The following is an 8,703-nucleotide window of genomic DNA, read 5'->3' on the forward strand; positions in this document are numbered from 1 at the left end:
GTATATTTGGAGCTTGCTTGTTCTCCCCGTGATCGCGTGGATTTTCTAAAGATAGGGCAATTCTTACTGGCAGTGTCATACAATATGAGCAAAAGAGTTTTGCCGACTGCCTCGTGTGCAGCTGGGGCGCCATGGTGGCAAGATGTTAACTACCTCGCCTGGTATACAGGAGGTCATGAGTTCGATCCCAACTTTGATGCTCATACATTTGGAGTTTGTATGTTCTTCTCGTGATCGCGTGGATTTTTCTCCGGGTCCTCTGGGTTTTTCCTCCACATTTATAAACACGCGTGAAAGTATTTTGCTGCTATAAATATCCACATGATAAGCCACTTCATTGGACTATCATTTGTGGCCAGGTCGCTCCTGAAAAAGAACTACACAGCTCAGTGGGCATTACCTGGTAAAATAAAAATCGTTTGTTTTAGATGTTGAAACTTTATGCACAAATTGAAAATTACAACTCTCCCGTAGTGTGCGACTGTGGTGATCCAGAACAGACCAATAAATGTGTAATGTAGCTCTCAGAGATACCGTCTTGTTCAGTTATATGTATAGTATATTTATTATGAATAAAGTCCGCCGACTCACTGATAACTTAACGAGTAACCGCGAGTGACTATATACACTTGAGTAACTTAGATAACTCTATTTTGAGACAACATAACTCTCGCCTTCCAAGACTACAAGGTGCCCACTCCAGGATGATGAAGACGACCTCTAAGGTGATGACGGCGACGGCAGTCCCCCTACAACAGCAGCCCAGAGCCCCGGTTCGCGCCGGCTTTTATCCCCTTCACGACCCGGCCACGCCCCTCGTCCCGAACCCTCTCTCACCGCACCTGGCCCTGTCTGTCTCTGCCCTTATTACAATTTACGACCGTCAGCAGGTCCCGTGCTTCCCCTCACGCGACCCTGTCATAGCTTGTCGCATCAATCATTATTCGCAACCACGTAGGACCCACACTACCCTAACATGACCCTGTCTTTTCCCGTTGCGGTAATTAGTAACCATGGCCACGGGGAGCCGTACTGTCCCTACATCGCCCCGTACTGTCCCCACAAGCGTATAACAACGCAATGCCCGATCCACAAATACGAAGGAGACATCCATCACAGTGATACGCTCCGCTGCTCCTAACGCGGTTATCTGGGCTTGACCACCTTAATGGGAAATCGTAGTCGTTGCTCTGCATTTACATCGGCCTTACAAAAGATGAAAATGGGCTTCCTCGTTCATTTGAATGACCTCGACAGGGTATTTTGGCCAACTTTTCAACGCCGTCCTAGACGTTTTGGCTGGGGTGGGGAGTGCGCACAATTTACCCCACCACAACCCTAAACCGCATCCGCACAATCTTAGTCGTATCTCCTCTCTAACCTCCACAAGGTGTCCCATAAGTCTGGAATCATAGGGAAAAAAATAATACAAAAAAGCGTAATAATAACGTTTTTTATTCACAGAACGTGCTCAACGTGTCCACCATTGTTCCCGACACACAACTCCAGACGAGATACCCGGTCAGCAAGCACACGGTAAATGGTATCAGGGGTAACGGTGTTACATGCGTCAGTAATGCGCTGCCGCAAATGTTCAACACTCTGAATTTTCTCTGCGTTGACCAGCGCCTGCGGGTGACCCCGGAGATAAGAACCCAGCGGTGTGAGATCAGGGCTTCTCGCTGGCCATTCCACAGGCCCTTGACGTCCTATCCAATGACCGGGGAAATATTAATTCGTTATTTCCCCCCTATGATTCCAGACTTATGGGACACACCGTATAGTCTTTACCCCACTATTCTGCACAGGCCGCACAAGCAATGGCAGCACCAGATGCGGATACCTGATGATGGAGGTGCGTCTTATAATTCGATTTATTTATTGGTGATGCTGCTGCGTTGGCAGTGGTGCACACACACAAATAACAACAACAGCAACTCATCACATTCGTCAACATTGCGGCCTTAAATGGAAAAATATACAATAGTAGACGTTTCGGGCAATGACCCTTTTTCACAGGAAACATAGGGATGCAAAACACGTAGAGTAGAATGATCTCTATGTGCTATGAAGAAGGGCTATTGCCAGAAACGTCGATTATATATGTTGTTTCCTCTTTAAAGGCTGTAAGTTTTATTGACGAGTGTGCTGTGTGTGTGTATTTTTTACGTATTGTACAATCCGTAGAATGTGGTCACAAAGAGGCGAACTCTCTCCACGTGGTGGTGGTTGACGACACAAAAGGCCTTGCCACGTGACCGATGTTTGTACCCCGAGAGATAAGGGGCCGTCCATAAATGACGTCACGCGATTTTGGACGATTTTTGACCCCCCCCCCCCTCGTCACACGGCGTCACAAAAAGTCAGACCCCCTTCAAATATGACGTTACAAAGCTTTGCCCCCCCCCAAATAAAACATGCTTCAAATCGCTTTAAACTATTGGTATTGTAGTGCGTATTTAATGTGGCGCTGCACTCTGATGTTGTAGGAGAAAACATTTATTAAAAAGTATATTTAATTAAGTAGAACGTGTTGTTTATATTTATTTTTAGTTGCGTATTTTGATGTGACGTCACATTTCTCAAACCCCCCCTCGTCACACATCGTCACAAATGTCTGACCCCCTCCCCCCCACCAGGTAGGTGACGTCATTTATGGACGGCCCCAAAAACAAACACAAAGAAATCCCCTGCGGTGTTCAGGCACACTCCACATCGCGACGCCGAGTCCACACCGGAGCCAGCCAGCAGTTGGACAACCTCGGTTGCGTGCAACTGGATCACGACCGTGCGGACGTCTCCGCAACCAGTCGCGAGCAGTTGCACGCAACCCGATCGCTTTGCAGCGAGACGCTGCGTGCTTCTCAAGTGCGAGTTTTCAAGTGTGTCACAATTTTAATTAAACTTACGTTCGTTTTCATTAAAGTACATTTGAAACTGGCAAAAGAAATCGTTACAAAAACAACTGCGCCACGCGATGTGAGAAATCGACAATTCTGCGGCGCCCACAGACGGGAATTATCGTGAAATAATAAATCCTCTGCAGCGCAAGTCGCCTCGGGCAGAGCATTTATACAAATATATAAATACCGATCATAGCACAATTTCAAAATCAAGTTACGGAGACATTAAACGGACACGGGCTGGAGTGTAAACAGACCAGGGTGACAGGAATGTGCATCCACTCGGCAATTTGCCTGCACCGTTGATGCATTCGCTCACGCGTGGACCCGGAACGTGGAAGGGGGTCGTACATTTAAAAACAACGCACGGAAATTACTACGATAATGAGCCAAGAATGTCTGTGTGTAACGCGTGTGACGTCACTCCACGTCGACCAGCCCCCGTCATTAATAATCATGTACGGGTGACGTCACTCCGCATGGAGCAACCCCCCCTCATTAATAATCATGTACGGGTGACGTCACTCCGCATGGAGCAACCCCCCCCCCCTCATTAATAATCATGTGCGGGTGACGTCACTCCACATGGGGGGGGTGGGGGGTGAAGCGCCTCCTTGCCTCTCCTCGGCGTCAACTCACAACCCTCACTACAAAGGCAGAACACTCACGTCATCACGTGATCTCCGTAACGCTGTTGAGACATCAAAGTAAAAAGGACGTCACGATGAACAAGGGATTATCACCTTTAAATGAAATAGGTCTGTGTCACCGCGGCCTTACAAGTTGCACACGCATTGATGCAATGAATATCACGTCGCGCCCTGCTTTTCGCTTGCAAGTTTCAGAATTACTGCAATACACCCGTCCTTGGACGGGCAAAAGACTAGTTCCGTTTGTCCATCAATTAAATTATAAGAGCCTTTCATAAAGTTATAGCAAGTGGATTCCCCCCCCCCCCCGCTCTGCCCCTCAGATGTGGGGGTTAAAAAGTTGATCCAACAGGATTCCAAAAATTGTCGACCCCAAAATGTTTTCACCCCTCTCCCGAAAATGAAATTTATTTTATAGATAAAAATGCCTTTTGTAGGTAAATATGCTTTTTATAGGCATATATGCCTACACAACCTACATACAAAAATCTGCACACATGGGGGGGGGGGGGGGTGGACATCATTAGGGGCGACGGGTGAGAAGCCCTCTGCAGGAATAAGACGGCCACGTGCAGCCTAAATTCTATTTTTGCTTAAAGCTGCACGCAGCCTCTGCGAGTCGTGCAAATGTCACCATAAAGCTTCCTGAAGTGCACTGTGGTCCAAGTGAGTCAACGTGGCCAACTGACAGCGACGCCAGTGATGGACAACTGTGGACAGGTCTCGTCTTCGTTGGGACTCATCGGCAAACGGGACAAACGCGACACGGGGTATCACTGCTGCGGCTGCTGCTGCTGCCAGTCGGTCGCATTTGCTCAAATTTATTTCGACGGTGATCTTAGACAAGGCCACAACGGCACTTCCTCGGGAACTGTTAATAGTTTTAGCACGAAGCACAGAGGCAGTGCGTTCTTTCACACATCCACGTGTTGTGATTGCTTTAAAACTCCGTGTGTTCGAGTTTTTGTTCTCTCTAGCCGACAATATTATTCCACTCGGATGACGAGACTCTCTCGTCATCATGGGCAGGTGTCGTATCAGATTTCTGCTCATCTTCCCCAGGTTAAGATAATCCATGATGTCCGTTTTGTAAGAGAGAAAGAGAGAAAAATATCCCATAAAACCCACACACATGCCAGCGTTATTAATGGCCGCAAATGAACCAATCAACCTCGGTTGAGTCCCACGATCAATGAAGGCACGCAAAGAGTTATGAGTGAGGATCCGGGAAGGACCATTGTCCAAAACGTCGCCTATTCTGTGCTACTCCTAATAATAATTATTGCTTGAGTTTTGTTTGTTGCTGTTCCTCAATGTGATTATGTACCACTGCCAACGCGGGTATCACCTAACCGTATTGCGACAAAGGTGAATTACACAGGGGGGGGGGGGGGTGATTAGCAGGCGGTTGCTGTGATTATACGCGATGGCGTTCCGCGTAACAATAGTCAATAAGACCTTTTGTAAAAAAAAAAGAAAAAAAACCCTTACTCAATTGCCGCTCCGGAATCATTAAAATATTCTCAGTCATATTCAACTCACCCCACCCCACCCCACCTTCTTTACGGATGATAAATGGTGCACAAGGGCCCCCGAAAGTACTTCTGGTTTGTTAAGCATAAAATATTCATTAGCCAACAAAGACATGTAAATCTCTTAACATCTGATAAAACCGGATTAAAATTGTGCCCACACTCTACATCATTTTAAATTACTTAGTTTCACCGTCAGCAGCAGCAGCAGCGCATTTTTAGAACTGGGAATTTAGTGCAAAAATTTTTTTTGTTTGATGAGCAGAAGATTTGCAGCAACCGCATTTTAATTCTTGGCCATGCTAATAGATCACATTTAACTATCGGGATCTAGCAAACATTGATTTAATTGCACACATCACCTGCAAAAGGTTCTGTATCGGGAACAACAACAAACATAAGATTTCAGATATAGGTGTCTGTAGAAAACACGAAATCTATCCCGCTTTCTGGAAAGTTATTACCAATTATAACTTAACTTTTCTACAACCCACAATTGATAAAAAAAAAAAGCTTTTTATCGTCGCCAATGATCTATAGCCACGAGACTTTTTAATTCAATTTCGGCCCAAGTTTCCACAACAAACGGATATTTGGTTTCCCAAGTAATTCTTGCCAGTGAATGTAAAACATTTAGGTTTGGGAACCTTTGATGACCCAGGATGGAGGAATTTGAAATGGTACAATATATATTTTTTCCTCCTCCCGGCCTACGGAACGGCTTCAGCCGAAATTGAAAGTTGGTGTGTAATGACTTAGAGTAATGACGCCACCCGTGCCATCACTCACGCGGACAGCAATTACCGTGGCCTCATCACTATTTCGCTTTTCTTTCCTGAAATGAACTTATCGTTACAAATGGGTTTAATATAAAATTGTGGAATTTTAAGGTTTTTTCTTTTCATCTCGCACCTATTTTTTTTTACTGTGTTCGCCCTCCGACTTTTTTTAATACATTTTTTTGCATAAAGGCCCCCCCCCACATCACCCATGTATGTTGGATCAGCCCCCCCCCATCACCCATGTATGTTGTATCAGCCCCAGCGCGTCCCAGCGTTGATATATTAAGCCCTCCCGCTTTTGGGCAGTGCTTCGGCTGGGTGAAGTCGACCATGATGGGCCGAGGCTCTACCTGCCCCTCCCACCCCCACGCGACCCACCCTCACACACAAAGGCAAAGAACCCCCGTATAGCCTTCACACACTTTTGGGGCAAGTGATGTTAGCGAGCACCTATCCGGCACGATACACACGAGGCGGTGTGTGGGGCAGCACCACGTCCGGCCGCCTTTGTCTCCCCACCGCACAAGCTACAGTAGTCATTTAAAGCTGAGTCGACCTAGGGGAGGCCCAGGACCGGTTCAGATAATCGTCACTGTGTGCTGACCGTGAGCGGGAATTGAACTCGAGTCGCCGGGTGCGTAGCGCAGCGCGCTAACCACTGCGCCACCGCTCTCCAACCCGAAGACACACACACAAACATACACACGGACGCACACACACACATCTCCCAGGCCCCCTAGCCTCTACGGGACCCATAATCGAATGCAGCACGCGGCCTCAAGGTCAAAGCGTAAATTGCACGCTTGCCGATTAAATGAAAATTTTTATGGGTGTCAGCTGCAGAGGAGCCTCACGCGAATGCATTAAAATTTCAAATAGGCATTAACTAATGATTTTTTTTCACATGCTAATTGGATGACTAAATATGTCAGCCGACTCGCGGACATTGATCAAGGCTGTGTAGCGGATTCCTGCGTGTGTATCTATCTAAGTGTGTGCGTACCTGCGTGTGTATCTATCTATCTGTGTGGCTGTGTGCGCGTGTTGTGCGGTTGTTAGCGCGCTGCGCTACGAACCCGGCCACCCGAGTTCGATTCCCGATCGCGGCCAACAACACCAGTGACGATTATCTGAACCGGCGCCGCCCCCCCCTAGGTCGACTCAGCCTCAAATGAGTACCTGGTACCGTGTGTAAACATCGCCACTTAGGGAGACAAAGGCGGCCGGGCGTGGTGCTGGCCACCCACCCGCGCCGGCCTTGATAGGCGCTCCTCGCTAACAGCACTTGCCCCAAAAGTCTATTGAGGCTATACGGGGCACCTTTGTCGTTGTGCGCGTGTATGTGTCTGGGGGTAGGCATATAGAGGGGAGGGAATCGCTCTTTTCTCTTAATGTAACGTTTTAATAAGATGGAAGAATTACACTCATTTTATACCCCCCCGCCTCCTCCCCGTCTAACCTCCCTCCCCTGCTTACCACCCCCGCTCCTCCCTCCCCCCCTAGATGGGAATTTGCGAGGCACTAATTGAAGTATTAGCACATCACGATATTAACGCAGGAGATATATATAGAGAGAGATGGGGCGCTGAGTAATAACACGTGTGCCGGTGTCTTGTTCACGCTGTGCAAACCGCGCAAATCGCATTGGGCCGCGTCTCTCGCTCGCTCCGTCCGCGACTCGCGGTCACGGCGACTCGCTCGCGCGCGCGCGGACGACACGGAGAGGGACTCGTCGTGGAGGGAAACTCATTTAGAAGAAGAAAAAGAAGAAAAAGTACTTAACAGAGAGGAGGATTTTTCGATTTAAAGCTTTCGTGACTGCAGGGATTCATCTTCTTGGTTCTTTCGGTAAAGTCACGTAGAAGGGAAATAATAAAATAATAAAAATAAAACAATAAAATACAATTCTCACGACGTTTCGGCCACAACGCAACAGCCGTCCTCAGGTGAAGAACAAGTCTGTCTTTCCGACAGAGGAACAGGTCTGTCTTTCCGACAGACCTGTTCTTCACCTGAGGACGGCTGCTTGCGTTGTGGCCGAAACATCGTGAGAATTGTATTTTATTATGTTTATTATTATTTTATTATTTCTCTTCTACGTGACTTTACCGAAAGAACCAAGAAGAAGAGAGGAGGATTTTATTCGCCGACTCGGCGAGTAAAATCCTCCCGGAGGCAAACCGCGTGGATGAGAAGCGGTGCAGAAGAATTCGGTGCGCGCGCGCACGTGCGTTCTCGCCCCGGTGTCTTGGTTCAAGAGGCCCCCTTTTAAAATTAATTGTACATTGACACACAATCTGCCCTGCGACGTACAGCGGCCCTTCAAGACTTTCGGTTGTTCTAGAGGTGCTCGCTAACAGCACTTGCCACAACAGTCTGCTGAGACTATACGGGGGGGTCGGATCTATACCTTTGTCTAATAACAGCGCGTGGCTATAAATGGAAAGCAAATTATCACGGAAGACGTTTCGGGCAATGACCCTTGTTTGTTGTTGACGAATGCGCCGAATGTTGTTGTATTTGTTTGTGTGTGTGCGCGAACCCGGCGACCCGGGTTCGATTCCCGCTCACGGCCAACACCAGTGACGATTATCTGTACCGGTCCTGGGCCTCCCCTAGGTCGACCCGGCCTCAAATGAGTACTTGGATGCGGTGTGCAGTAAACATCGCCACTGGGGAGACAAAGGCGGCCGGGCGTGGTTGCTGGCCACCCACCCCCTTCGTGTGCCATTCCGGCCTTCATAGGTGCTCGCTAACAGCACTTGCCCCAACAGTCTGTTGCAGGCTGACACGGGGAGATCTTTGCTTGTGTAGCGTTTACGCACCACCGCAGCCA

The sequence above is a fragment of the Lampetra fluviatilis genome, chromosome 43, assembly GCF_964198595.1.
Source record: "Lampetra fluviatilis chromosome 43, kcLamFluv1.1, whole genome shotgun sequence".
Lineage (NCBI taxonomy): Eukaryota > Metazoa > Chordata > Hyperoartia > Petromyzontiformes > Petromyzontidae > Lampetra > Lampetra fluviatilis.